This window comes from Adiantum capillus-veneris, chromosome 3 (genome assembly GCF_014529385.1).
Source record: "Adiantum capillus-veneris isolate H3 chromosome 3, ASM1452938v2, whole genome shotgun sequence".
Classification (NCBI taxonomy): Eukaryota; Viridiplantae; Streptophyta; class Polypodiopsida; order Polypodiales; family Pteridaceae; genus Adiantum; species Adiantum capillus-veneris.
The window spans coordinates 64,210,346-64,223,712 of NC_140933.1; the positions used below are offsets into that span (position 1 = coordinate 64,210,346).

Sequence of the window (13,367 nt, forward strand, 5' to 3'; positions counted from 1 at the left end):
GCCGACGCCCCAACTCTTACACAGGGTCCAGGCTCCAGCTCGTACAGTAGAACTTTCTCTATAAAAAAACTCTCTGAAAGAGCGCCGGCGCGCGCTCTTTCAGAGAGTTTTGTTTTATAGAGAAAGAGGTAGGTCTCACCGATTTCGGAAAAATGGTAGGAGGCCAGAATAGATAAAGATGCCTTTATTTAAGAGGATCAAAACTAAAGCATGGCGGGCGATGAGAGGAAGAGCATGGAGAGGAAGGCGGCACGCAGTAGTGCAACGATGCGCAGGAGCCAGTAGGCCAGGGCAGAGCACGGAGCCTCATGCACTGTCGCATGAAGCTGGGGAAAACACAATTTAAAAAAAAAGTTTAAGTACACTTTCAGAGGACGAGTCGCTTGCGTGCATGATTGATTTAACGCTTTGAAACGGTTTGGGAGAGTTCAAAACCTGTAAAAACTTGTAATTTTGCGCCTCCAGCAGTCTAGCAAGGCAGCAAGGAAATCTATCAGATTCCGGGCAATCAAAGTGGAATCCTGCCAGTATGTATGTAAGAGACGGCAGTTCCAACGTGAGTAATTTTCGTCGCACTGGAAAGAGAAAAAGCTAAATGCCATGAAAAGCCCATGGCCCTCTTTTTCTCGTCAGACGATGTCCTGCATACTTCTCTCTACGTACTGTGAGAGCCACTAACGTTATGCAATCTTTTCCTTTTCAGTGTCCATCATTCGCTCTATTGGCATGGGGTATACGCAAGTAATGTGAAATAAAAGAGGAGGTAGTAGGACATGGGGTACTGCATGACGACAACGACAATACAAGAGAAGCGTGTCGGCTAGATAGTGGGCACGAAGGGGCTTGCAACCAAGCTCCATCGATGGTGGTTGCCACTCACAAGGCGGCAATGCAATTTCAAAGGCCGGTAGGGAAGATAAATCTTTAGATTTGGTGCAGCCAAGTGAACAAGCTCGTCCTAACGGTTAGACACATAGCTCTCGGATTATTGCCTTCCCACCACCGTGGTTCAAGACCGGCATTGAGGACGAAGGACTATAAAATCTCAGAGAGAGAGAGAGAGAGAGAGAGAGAGAGAGAGAGAGAGAGAGAGAGAGAGAGAGAGAGGTTCCTCCATAATATGTGTGTTGGTGTTCACCCTTTGGCTTCGTTATCATGAGAGCTAAGTGGAAGAAAAAACAAACATGGCAGCTGAGACTAGAAGGCGAAGAGATATGAGGGCACACATCGAAGTAGTCACATGTGGCCTCTTGCAGTGCAAGGACTTTTTTGAATACTTGCAAATTTTCATGGAGATTCTCGAGGTTCGACATTTTGGCCATGCTCGACATTTTTCTGTAGACCTAATGAGTGTCAAGGAAAAAACAAATTCACAAACATGCAAAATTCCCTTCAGGATAGATTCAAATATATATTTTTTAAATAGCTGATAATTTACTCTTTAATTTCTTAAATTTTTCAAGCGGACTTTTTCCTTTCCTCTCCCATCAACCAGTTATTTTGATTTTTCAACCGGCGCAAGGACAAGTTGAGGCACACTTTTCCCAAACAGTGATCTGTTGAAAATAGATAGCTTATTGTCTCGATGATAGTGATATTGTTTCTCGGTTTTGAGAGAGAGAGAGAGAGAGAGAGAGAGAGAGAGAGAGAGAGAGAGAGAGAGAGAGAGAGAGAGAGAGAGAGAGAGAGAGAGATCTAAGCATCTTCTCTCACTTAGTAGCATTCTTCCTAGTGGGTGGACATGATCGTCCAGGTAGCAAGATTTTCTTACCACCTCATCTTGAGCAGACACAAGCTCAAAACCGACTAAATTTTGCTGCAAAAAAAATAGTATGGAAAGTCCATCTTGTTGAAACTGTCATTCCAGATGTGGATAAGCCTCTTGTACTACCTTTAAGAGTAGGATCTGGTTTTGATCTTCACAAATTGGAGCCAAATTTGCCTCTTATAATTGGCGACACCAGGATGTGAAGCATATTTCAATAGTGATGTGCTTGTCATTGTGTGGTAGATGTTATGTCCTTCTAACATCTGCCAGATTTTTCCAAACACTGATCTCTTATAATTGGCGACACCATGATGTGAAGCATATTTCAACATTGATGTGCTTGTCCATTGTGTGGTAGATGCTATGTCCTTTTGACATCTGCCAGATTTTTCCAAACAATGATTCAAAATGGAAAGGAACCGCATCTTCAATTTTTGTGAAAGAAGTTGTTCAATATTTGATGCATGAAGCGAGATATACTATGGGCAATTTAGATGTCACCCGCTTATTACGAAGGCCAAAGTGGAGTCCCCATAAGTAGGCCATAAAGTAGAACCTCTATGAGCTTCTTAGCATAGATCCTTTAGTAGTTGATGTTAAAGTCAAAACCCATGAAAAGGTCGATAGCCTGGGAGAGAATCGTAGCATTGTTGCCCACACTGTTATGTTATTGATGAAGAAATAAGAAAACAATATAAAGTAAAGATTTTTAGGCTTTAATTGCTACTGGTGTTTTTACCAATTAATTATTGATTAAGCAATGATTCAGAGAGAGAGAGAGAGAGAGAGAGAGAGAGAGAGAGAGAGAGAGAGAGAGAGAGAGAGAGAGAGAGAGAGAGAGAGAGAGAGAGGGGGGGGTAAAAGAGGAAGAGGAAGAGACGTTTTAACGTCATAGGAACATTCCACAAGATACTTCACATTTCTATCAACAAGTCTTGAAGTGCTTCTCTAAAGGGAAGGTAAGGGAAGGGGAGATACTTCTCTAAAGGGAAGGTAAGGAAGGGGAGAGCCTGAGAGAGACGTGCCTTACGAGAAAGAACTCAGAGAGATTTAATGCATAGTCACATGATATATGTGTTAGTAAATTTGCGTCTTCTTTCACACATAGCACACTTGTGAAGATGCCTTGCACTTGCTGGTACTCATACTAATAGTAAAGTCGATCACTAGATTTGTATAATGGTGACCTAACTTCAAAACATGGTCCATAAACTTCTAGAACATTCCACATTAAGTATTTCTAAGTTTCCAAAAACTATGTTTTTGCTAGCAATGGTGTTGAAATTTACTATTTGGTTTCAAAGAAATCTCTCTCTCTCCTCCTCTCTCTCTCTCTCTCTGTCAAATCATTTAATAGCTTTGCTCAGTTTTGAGCTTGCTCGGATAAGTTCACTCGATGTTTGGTAGAACTCAAGTTTGTGGATGACAATTGTACAGTACATGATCTCAGTTTGGTGATGAAATTGTTGCATCTGGTATAGCATATCGTGGGCAGAATTTTGCAAATGCAGTTGTGGATTCTAAGGCTATTTCAGATTTTGGCATACATGTTTTGGGCATCTGAATTTTTCCAGTTTGCTGCGTTTGCAGAAATATGATATGGTTTCTTCTTTGTTGCCTCTTGAAGCACCTATCAAACATGTTTGAAGACTGTATTTTGGGTAAGATGCGATATGCATACTAAATATATATGTTGTAAACTGCTCTTCAAGTCTTTCACCCTCATCCAAATATCTTTGCTCTTCTTTAGCACAAAGTTCAGCATGCACATTGAAAATTTCATCTACTGCCCTGTCTGTATCATCGGCACAATGAAACCAATCATATTCAACATCAAGAGATTTCACTTCACTATGCACCCCCTCTGAATCAGCATCATCAAGTTCATGATCATTCTGCCATAGTGTGAGCCCTGTGTCACAAGTTCTTGATAGAGAAGAAGTTTCCTCCTACTCTAAATCACTAGCAAATTCAGGATCAATCTACCAGATTGATAGCTTAGATCACAGAAACTTGTCAAAGAAGGAGTCTGCACCCCCTCTGAATCATCATCATCACATTGAAGATCAATTTCCCACTTTGGTAGCTTGGCTTCACAAAAGCTTGTCAATGAAGGAGTTTGCACCCCCTCTGAATCAACATTTTTCAGGTCTTCAAGCACATCTTCTTGCTTAACCAAGTCCTCAAAATCTGGTACATCCAAATTCGGTAAATCTTGTATACCAAAATCCATGGTCCTGCTTCTCTTAACAACATTCTTGCTTTGACCTATAACATATGTATCATTAATCAACTCTTTGGCAAAATCTGTACCAGTATCTTCAATCAACTCTATGGTAGACTCTATACAGGAAAAGTTTGCTCTAATTCTAAGTCAATAGCAAAAGTATTAGTTGTAACCAAATTTTCCTGCATGTCTACTTGAATATGGCTGCACTCATTCACCTGCACAATTTCTTCTTGAGCTTCAACCACTTCATTGTTTTGATTCCCTGGTCTCGTTTCCTCCTGTACTGCATGTATAGGTTCTTTGCAAAATTCACCCTGTGTATCCTAGAGCTGTAAAGCCTCACCCTCAAAGACTTCAAAGCCTCTGCCATAATTTATTTCGTGATCACCACTTGAACCTTCTGCCCTTGTTGGTCAGTAATTTGGGATGTTCCATCTTCCTTAATTGTAGAAAAGAGCTCATAGGCTTTCTGGAAGTCTACACCACATGGTTCTTGGTCATAGAATTCTCTTAGGTAGAACCTTCTGTTGGCCTTCTTTGTGTCTGGCTTTGCCGCAATATCATAGATCTCTTTCGGCAGTAGTTACATCTGTACCTAGTGTCCTTCTTCACTTTTAAGCGTGCATGTGGAAATCGTTGTATTGTTCTTCTCAAGCTATTCTCTGGACAGATATGTTGCTTTGGCTGTCTTTATTGAACTGGGGTCCAGCTGGTAGGGTGGCAGCTCTTGCAGCTTTTCTTTTTGAGAGACTCTCTTCTTGGCCTTCTCCGCAACTTGCATTGCTCATGTGAAGTGAATAGAGTGCCAAAGTTATAAAATTTTTGCAATTTCCGCTCTAAAATGTCCTTTCGTCTGAATTGCTGACAAATGAGTCCAATTTGCTTCAAATTAATTTTTGAACATGCATAGATGCATAAAAACATGTAAAGATCAAAATCATAAAGTACAAGTAAAAATTTGTAGCAAAAGTAAATAATCTCAATTATTTACAGCTGATGAATTTTCCCAATTTTTTACAATTTTGGCATCATAGGCTTGAAATATATATCAATTAGATACTCTGAGTGAAGTGTGGGCTCATTTGAGTGCACATGGTGAAAATGGTGCCAGATTTAGGCTTTCCGTCTTTGAAACAGTAGATATAAGGGGATTTTGAGATTTTGGGCTCCAAATTTGTTCAAACTTGGTCAGTGGCAGGGATTTGAATTACGCGATGACGCATTTTGTTAAATGTTAATTATTGTTGTTATTATCACTATTTTTTTCATGTTAATAACATATCTAATGTCATGACTTACGAAGACTGGTAGAAAATGTAGAACCGGCGGGGCAACCAATAAACCCCGGCAGGCCCGACAGGCACTTTACAAACCCCGGCAGGCCCTGCAGGCAAAGCAAGAATCCCGCTGGCCTCGTCATGTTCCCCTTCCATATTTGGCGGCTCTATATAACCCTGTAGTAGACATCACATCACATCACCGCTTCCTCTTGAATAGTCTTTAAAAAAAATTAAAACTTAATGAAACTCTAATCATGGATCATTAGTTCTTTTTTGGACTGAACTGATTCTTGAAAGGAGGTAGAAAGGTGAATCTTTGGGTCGGTAGCTCTACATTTGGGATGGACTAATCTCATGTTTGGTTCACCATTATATTTGCTAAATTGATTGCTATATTGATTAGAACTTCTATCATGGGTCATTAGTTCTTTTTTGGACTGAACTGATTCTTGAAAAGAGATAGAAAGGTGAATCTTTGGGTCGATATCTCTACTTTTGGGATGGGTTGATCACATGTTTGATTCACAGTTGTATTTGCTTGCTATTCCGATTAGAGCTCCAATCATGGGTCATTAGTTCTTTTTTGGACTGGACTGATTCATGAAAGGGGTAGGAAGGTGAATCTTTGGGTCGATATCTCTACTTTTGGTATAGACTGATCACATATTTGATTCACCGTTGTATTTGCTTGCTCATGTTTGAGTACATTGAGGTTTATTACCTTCAGGCTTCACCTACGCTTGTGTGTGATATTGATTATAACACTAATGTTTGGTTTGAATAATACTTGAAAGAAGAGATAGCATACTGAGCTATGTTTATTGGTATTGCAGGCATCCAATAAGTATGTCTTCCACCGGGAATGTGAGCGGTGATGTTGGTGTCTCAAGCCTGGCTTCCTTGAGGAGACCTCCTACCTCGATGCCAGGTCCTGCTTCGCAGGGCACCACTTCGCAAGGCAAGCGAAAGGCAGGTGGAAAAAGTCCAGGACCCGAGTGGAATTTTGCCACAAATTTAAATAATTATCAAGATTGGAAATGTAACTTTTGTGGCGAAGAGAAATCTGGAGGAGCACCAAGAATAAGGGATCATTTGCTAGGTGGCAATACCAGAATCCAAGGAGGAAAGTGCAAGGGCTTAGGTGCAGTAGAAGCAGCTATGCGCTTAAAAGATTTAATTGGTAAGCTAATTTCCACGAGAAAAAGATCAAAGCTCTCTACTTTCGACCATCACACCCCCGTGTCGAAAAGATCAAACCAGTATGAGGGATCATTGGGTGTAACGCCCACCAATGGAAGCACTCAAAGTAGCGTACCAACTTCTCATATCGATGGAAGTACACCTCCAAACCATGGATCTCCTGACTTTCACGTAGGATCGTCAAAAAGTAGACAGGTTAGCTTACAGACGAGCTTCAAAACACTTGCCTTAGAAGAAGCACAACTTGCACTAGCTAAAGCCATCTATTTCACTGGGGGATCATTGGCCATTGTCACCCGTGATGCATGGAAGTCAGCTTGGAAACGCATTGGGGAGTATGGTGCTGGATTTACCCCTCCAACATATCACCATATGAGAAACCAACTGTTGGATAAATGTTACACAAGCACACAACAGGATATTCAAAGGGTAATATTAAATGCAACAGAACAATCTGGATACACCATAGTTAGTGATGGTTGGTCCAACGTTCAAAGGCGGCCATTGATCAACATCATGCTTGTATGTCCTCGTGGTGAATGTTTTATCAAAGCTGTGGATAGCTCTAGTCAAATAAAGTCTGGCAGTTTTATAGCTGACATCATTGGCGACACAGTTGAGGAACTTGGAAAAGAAAATGTTGTCCAAGTAATCATGGACAATGCCAAAAATTGCAGGGCTGCAGGTAGAATACTTGAATGTCGCTTCTCTCACCTATATAGTGCTGGTTGCAGTATGCACAGCTTGAACTTGGTATTGCAAGATTGGTACAAGAGGGAGGACACAGAGTGGTTCAAATGGATAGTAGACAATGCTCGCTTAATAGTCAAGTTTGTTTTGAATTGGCTCTGCGTGTTGGCTTAGAGACACAAAAGACCAACAATACCGATGAAAACTGGCAAAAGCTTCATCCCTGGTGAGCTCCTGAGTTACTAGATGGCAAGAATTTATGCCCATGGACCAAGGCCACAGATGTGTACGCCATAGGATGGGTGATATGGCAATTTTTAAAGTTTTGTGGAGAGTTCTCTGACTACTACAGCACAGATTGGTTCAAACATAAGGTTTCAGTGGAGGTACAAGCCATATCTAGGATTGTTGTGGAAGGTTGGGTGAGGAAGAAATCCACAGACAGAAAGACCTTGGCACTTTTGGGCGAAGAATTAGAAAGATTTGAAGCCCAGCCAGAACGATGCTTATGCCCTCCCTCTGAAATGAGTGTAGCCTTTTTTTGATGGATATATGATGTACTTTATGAAGCAGGGTTTTCTGAGACTTGTGACTTATAAAAGCACTTTTAAAAATTGGGTTTTATGCGCCATGGATGATGTATGAGTAAATAAAACACTTTGTTATATTTCAATAGACAACAAATTTTCTATGAGTTTTGTTTTTTCTCTTAAGTTTCAAGCAATAAGCCACGTGGAGTCACTGATTGTCATTCATTGATTTAAAAAATGGTGGTTACTCTTATATCAATTGATTGTCGTAAGATGGTGGTTATTCTAATATCAATTGATTGTCGTAAAATGGTGGTTAAAATTATAGCAATTGATTGTCGTAAAATGGTGGTTACTCTTATAGCAATTGATTATCATTAAGTTTGTATGCCGTAACTGAAGTATAGTGTTTAATCAGGATATGGATAATGATAATCAAAGGGCTAAGCGCGCTTTTGAGCGTCTTAGATCCATGTGTCAAGGCGGTGGAGTGAACGACACCGCTCGAATTGCTGCTCGTTGCTCCCAGTGGGTACACAATGGAAAGAGGTGAACACTAGGATTGACCGAGAAATGGTCAAATCCATATGGCCAGGAGTTGTAGATGACAACATCAAGAGAGGCCGACTCAAGCTATCACAATGCATTAATGCAGACATACGAGACAATGGAGAGAACATATATCTCGATGTTATGGGTCATCCTATGCATCATATGGATTGTCCATTGTGGTTTGCCAAGATGTTATACATGCATTATGTCTTGGGTGAAGCAGTGGACTTTAGCTCAAGGACACCTCACATGACGGTTGAGGACATTCGTAGTACTGCAATCACCGTCACACGGCAAGAGATGTCATTGGCACTAGAAGGTGCATCAATGGAAGTGCACCAAGTTAAGGAGGATCTTCAAACTCAACTCACGCAAGCATCACAAGCTACACAAGGCTCTCATGCAGAAGAAACCCTAAATAGAGACTTGCAAAGGGAGGTGAAGGTGCTATCTCGCCACGTAAAAGAGTTAGGGTAACTATAAAAAAACAAAATGCTGCCACATTGATTGAGCACCCAACATCTATTGAGGCCCCTCCAGCTTTTGGTGAGCACGGTGGTCCTTTCCTCATATGTAGATCATTCTTTCATGAGTGGTGTGGTCACTTCAGCTTGCCATGCGGACATATGTATCATATATCATGCTTGATGCAAAGCATGATGAATAACTTTCATTGTGCTATATGTGAGTTTGAGATATCCAAAAAGCTATATGCAATGTTCAAAATTTCTGAAGACTATAATAAGCTTAAAGGTTAGCGTGAACAGGAGAATGAAGATATTCTCACAAATATTTCACTATCACTTGGATAGTTTTTGTAACATTTGAAAACATTTACTCATTGTCTTTCAAGAATTTATTAGTGAATTGTGAATTGTCTTCACTTCAGCTTCAATTATGATATGTGATAATGCAACGATTTGTTAGGGCGAGGGTTCTTGACATGTACCGTCAGAGGATGTCTACTATGTTAAAACTACCGTGCGAAACTAGATTTTGCACCAACTACTATACGGTAGAATCACTAATAAAAAATAAGAATGCTGTGATGGAGACATTTGTTTGTGCCACTTTTTCAGAATGGGAGGCTGGTCAAAGAGAGAAGATAAAAAGCAAAATAGGGGTGATAAGAGATCTACTAGCTGATCGCCACTTCTGCGATGATGTGGTGGATGTGCACAATGTCATGATGCCAATTATGCTCGCATTACGCCAACTGGAATCTGCCTTGCTTAACATAGGTAAGGTGTGGATGGCTTAGTGGACTGTTCAAGAAAGCCTTGCAAATCCAGAGGAGCCCCAGGAGCCAATTGTGAAGCCTTGGAAGACACCATTCACTCAAAAGAGGAGAGAAATTTTGAGAAAGTCTGTGCATGGTCGATGGGTTGGAGCACATAGTCCACTACACAGCGTAGCTTTCTTATTGGATCCAGAGTATTGGGCAATGGAAATAGACAAACTTGATGAGGAGGTGCTGGAAGACTTTTATGATGTGATAGGCAGGTTTTATGATGATCCTGATGAGCATGCATCAGCTGTTATTGATCTTATGAAGTTTAAACTCAAAGAGGGTAAGTTTGGTACGGAATTTGTGCAGAAACTTGCCACGGAGCAACCAGCGTGGAAGTGGTGGATGATGAATGCATGGTGGTACTGCACCCACCCTTAAACGCCTAGCTATTAGAATCCTAGCCCAATGTGCATCCAATTCAAGTTCTGAGAGAAACTGGAGTACATATAAATATGTAATTCCACCATCAGAAACCGCCTTCTAAATTCAAGAGCTGAAAAATTGGTGTATATGTACTGCAACCATCGGCTATTGGCAAGAGTGAAAGCTGAGAACTAAAAAGAGGAGATGCCGCGCTGGACTTATGACGTAACCAATGATGAGGTGGACGAAGACAGTGAGCTGCAAGGGGAATCTCATGAAGTAGAAACTACATGTACTTTAGAAGAGATTGAAGAGAATTTGGAAATTGAACCAACTTTGACCCATCGCGCAGCAAGCGACTGTGGTTTAATTAATAGATTATCGAATCCATTGAGTGACTTCTGGTTAAGTTCAGAAACTGTTTATCTTAAAAGTTTTTTTTTATATTTAGTTTAAATTTTAGACATTTGCTTAATAATAAACGAAGACCTTAAAAACCTTTACAAGGCCACAAATCACTATTAAAGCTTCATAAGCGTCGTGACAGAGCCATGTGGAAGGGGCACTGTCTCCATAAGATCACCTAAAGTTCCCCCATTGAAGTAGGGGAAAACAGAAACCCTGGAAACGTTACAGAGTGGGCAATACTCCTCACAATCCCTCTATGGTTGAGATCTACTCCACTTTCTGATGCAAATCTTTTCCACTGATGCTTGGCCTATCCTTTGAACTCCTTCGGACAATAAGTATTCGTTGCAGGAAGGAAACTGATCCCTTTGATTTGAACTTGCCACCCTGTGCCATAAGCCCCTAACCCAAGTTTCTTGATCTTCTTAATGGACTTATTTGGAATGCCCAAAGTCATACTACATTCAGAATTGTATATACTGCTCTCCAGGTGACTGGCAGAAGCAGTAGAACCCGATGTTCCCTCAATGGCAGCCTCCTCAATAAACGGTTCTCCAACTTGGCTGCTCCCCATAACTTTGGTGATAGCCATTCGCATTTTCTTGCTTAGGCCAAACTGTGTGTCTATGTGGGATGCTCGCCTTGACCTCTCCTTCTCAGCTCTCCATCTCGCGTTCCAATGCTCTAGCTTACCCTTGTCTACTTCTTAAGGGAATTCCTCTTTCAAATATGAGGCCACCTTGGGCAAATTGCCCACCCAACTGCTCAGTAATGAGATTATTGATTCGTTTGTTTTGTCTGGATATAACAACAAAATTTTGCGGGCAATCTCACTGTATAATGATTGCAATCTAGACTCATCTGCAACAATCTACGCTATATCGTCGGGATCTAGTGCACTGACGATTGTAATCAACAATTGTCTAATTTTCTTTTTGAACTCTATCATTGAAGTAGCAGAAGGATCCATTTTGCCTGCAATGGTATTATTGCAAACAACACATTGTGAAATATAACTATGTGCCACTCCATTTGGATCTTTTCTAAATTCTACGTGAAAGAAAAAGTGCAGTATAGACCATAGATCTCGTATGCTTTTGCAGTGACACACCTAATCGCAATTGCAACCATGTGCCAATGCCTCACCGTACAACAACTTACAAACATATGCTCCTGTCATTCTAGCAGCAACACACCTAGTTGCAATTGCAACCATGTGCCGAAGCATGAATGACTGGGAGCAACATAAAACATAGTCACGCTACGCTTTTGCAATGAAACACCTAGCCGCAATTGCAACCATGTGCCAGTGCATCCACGCACGGTGACTTCTTTCAAACAGATGCTCCTGTCATTCTAGCAGCAACACACCTAGTCGCAATTGCAACCATGTGCCGAAGCATGAATGACTGGGAGCAACATAATACATAGTCACCCTACGCTTTTGCAATGACACACCTAGCCACAATTGCAACCATGTGCCAGTGCATGCACGCACGGTGACTTATTTCAAACAGATGCTACCGTCAATCTAGCAGCAACACACCTAGTCGCAATTGCAACCATGTGCCGAAGCATGAATGACTGGGAGCAACATAAAACATAGTCATCCTACGCTTTTGCAATGACACACCTAGTCGCAATTGCAACCATGTGCCAGTGCATCCATGCACGATGTCTTCTTTCAAGATTCAAGAATATGAAACATTATGAAATTATTTGAGCACACATTCATGCATTAGATGCTACCGTCAATCTAGAAGCAACACACCTAGTCGCAATTGCAACCATGTGCTGAAGCATGAATGACGGGAAGCAACATAAAACATAGTCATCTTGCGTTTTTGCAATGACACACCTAGCCGCAATTGCAACCATGTGCTACTGCATCCACACACGGTGACTTCTTTCAAACAGATGCTCCTGTCATTCTAGCAGCAACACACCTAGTCGCAATTACAACCATGTGCCGAAGCATGAATGACTGGGAGCAACATAAAACATAGTCACCCTACGCTTTTGCAATGACACACCTAGCCGCAATTGCAACCATGTGCCAGTGCATCCACGTACGGTGACTTATTTCAAACAGATGCTCCTGTCATTCTAGCAGCAACACACCTAGTCGCAATTGCAACCATGTGCTGAAGCATGAATGACTGGGAGTAATATAAAACATAATCATTGTACGCTTTTGCAATGACACACCTAGCCGCAATTGCAACCATATGCCAGTGCATCCACGTACGATGATTTGATAAAAGAAATTTTATACCTTTAAGTTTTAACGCAAAAAACTAAAAAAAGAATCAATAAAATAAGGAAGGGATTAAAAAATTACTGCTACACTGCTTTGAGAATGTGGAAAGCTGCCAGAAAGTTTGGTGAAGTAGACTTTTCAATGTATCTCTCTCGTGAAAAAGACAAGCACCGGCGTCGTCTTTATATAGCCACGGCGGGCCCGACGGGAAAGTCGATTTACCCGGCGGGCCATTTACTTAACCCGGCGGGCCTCGAGCAGGTCTCCAAGTCTCCTTGCAGGTCAAAAAAGATGAATGTCAATTAACATAATAGTTGTTATTTTGCATTTCTATTGTTATTAACCTGAAATTATAGTGTGATCACGTCATTTTGAAATCCCAGCTGGTCAGTGGGCTTGGGACATCATGTGCTTTGGTCCCATGAAGTCAAAGTTGCAATTTTCCCCCATCTTGGCAAAAAATAAATAATCACGATTATTAACGTTTTTATCAAAATAAACATTTTTTGGTGCAACTTGGTTCTAGGCATGATGTAGACCCTGTGTATGAGATATGGTGTGATTTGGATCAAAAAATGTGACTGATAACTCGAAATTTGCATTGGAAAGACTTCTTTGCATTTTTTGACAATTTTCCAAGTTATCATTGAACATTTTGGCTCATACTTGAAATGTGGCATGTAATAGGTGTGTACAAATGATATGTGGAGCGATCGTACAATTTTTAAGCCAAAAAATTACAAAAGTAAATAATCGTGATTATTTACAACAGTCAAACTTTTTTTACAAAACTTG

The 13,367-nt window shown here is 40.9% G+C and overlaps 1 pseudogene; it reads left to right on the top strand.

Annotated features, from left to right (window-relative positions):
- The first annotated feature begins 1,184 nt into the window (after positions 1–1,184).
- Positions 1,185–2,453, top strand: LOC147461027 (2-C-methyl-D-erythritol 2,4-cyclodiphosphate synthase, chloroplastic pseudogene; annotated as a pseudogene).
- The last annotated feature ends 10,914 nt before the right edge of the window (positions 2,454–13,367 follow it).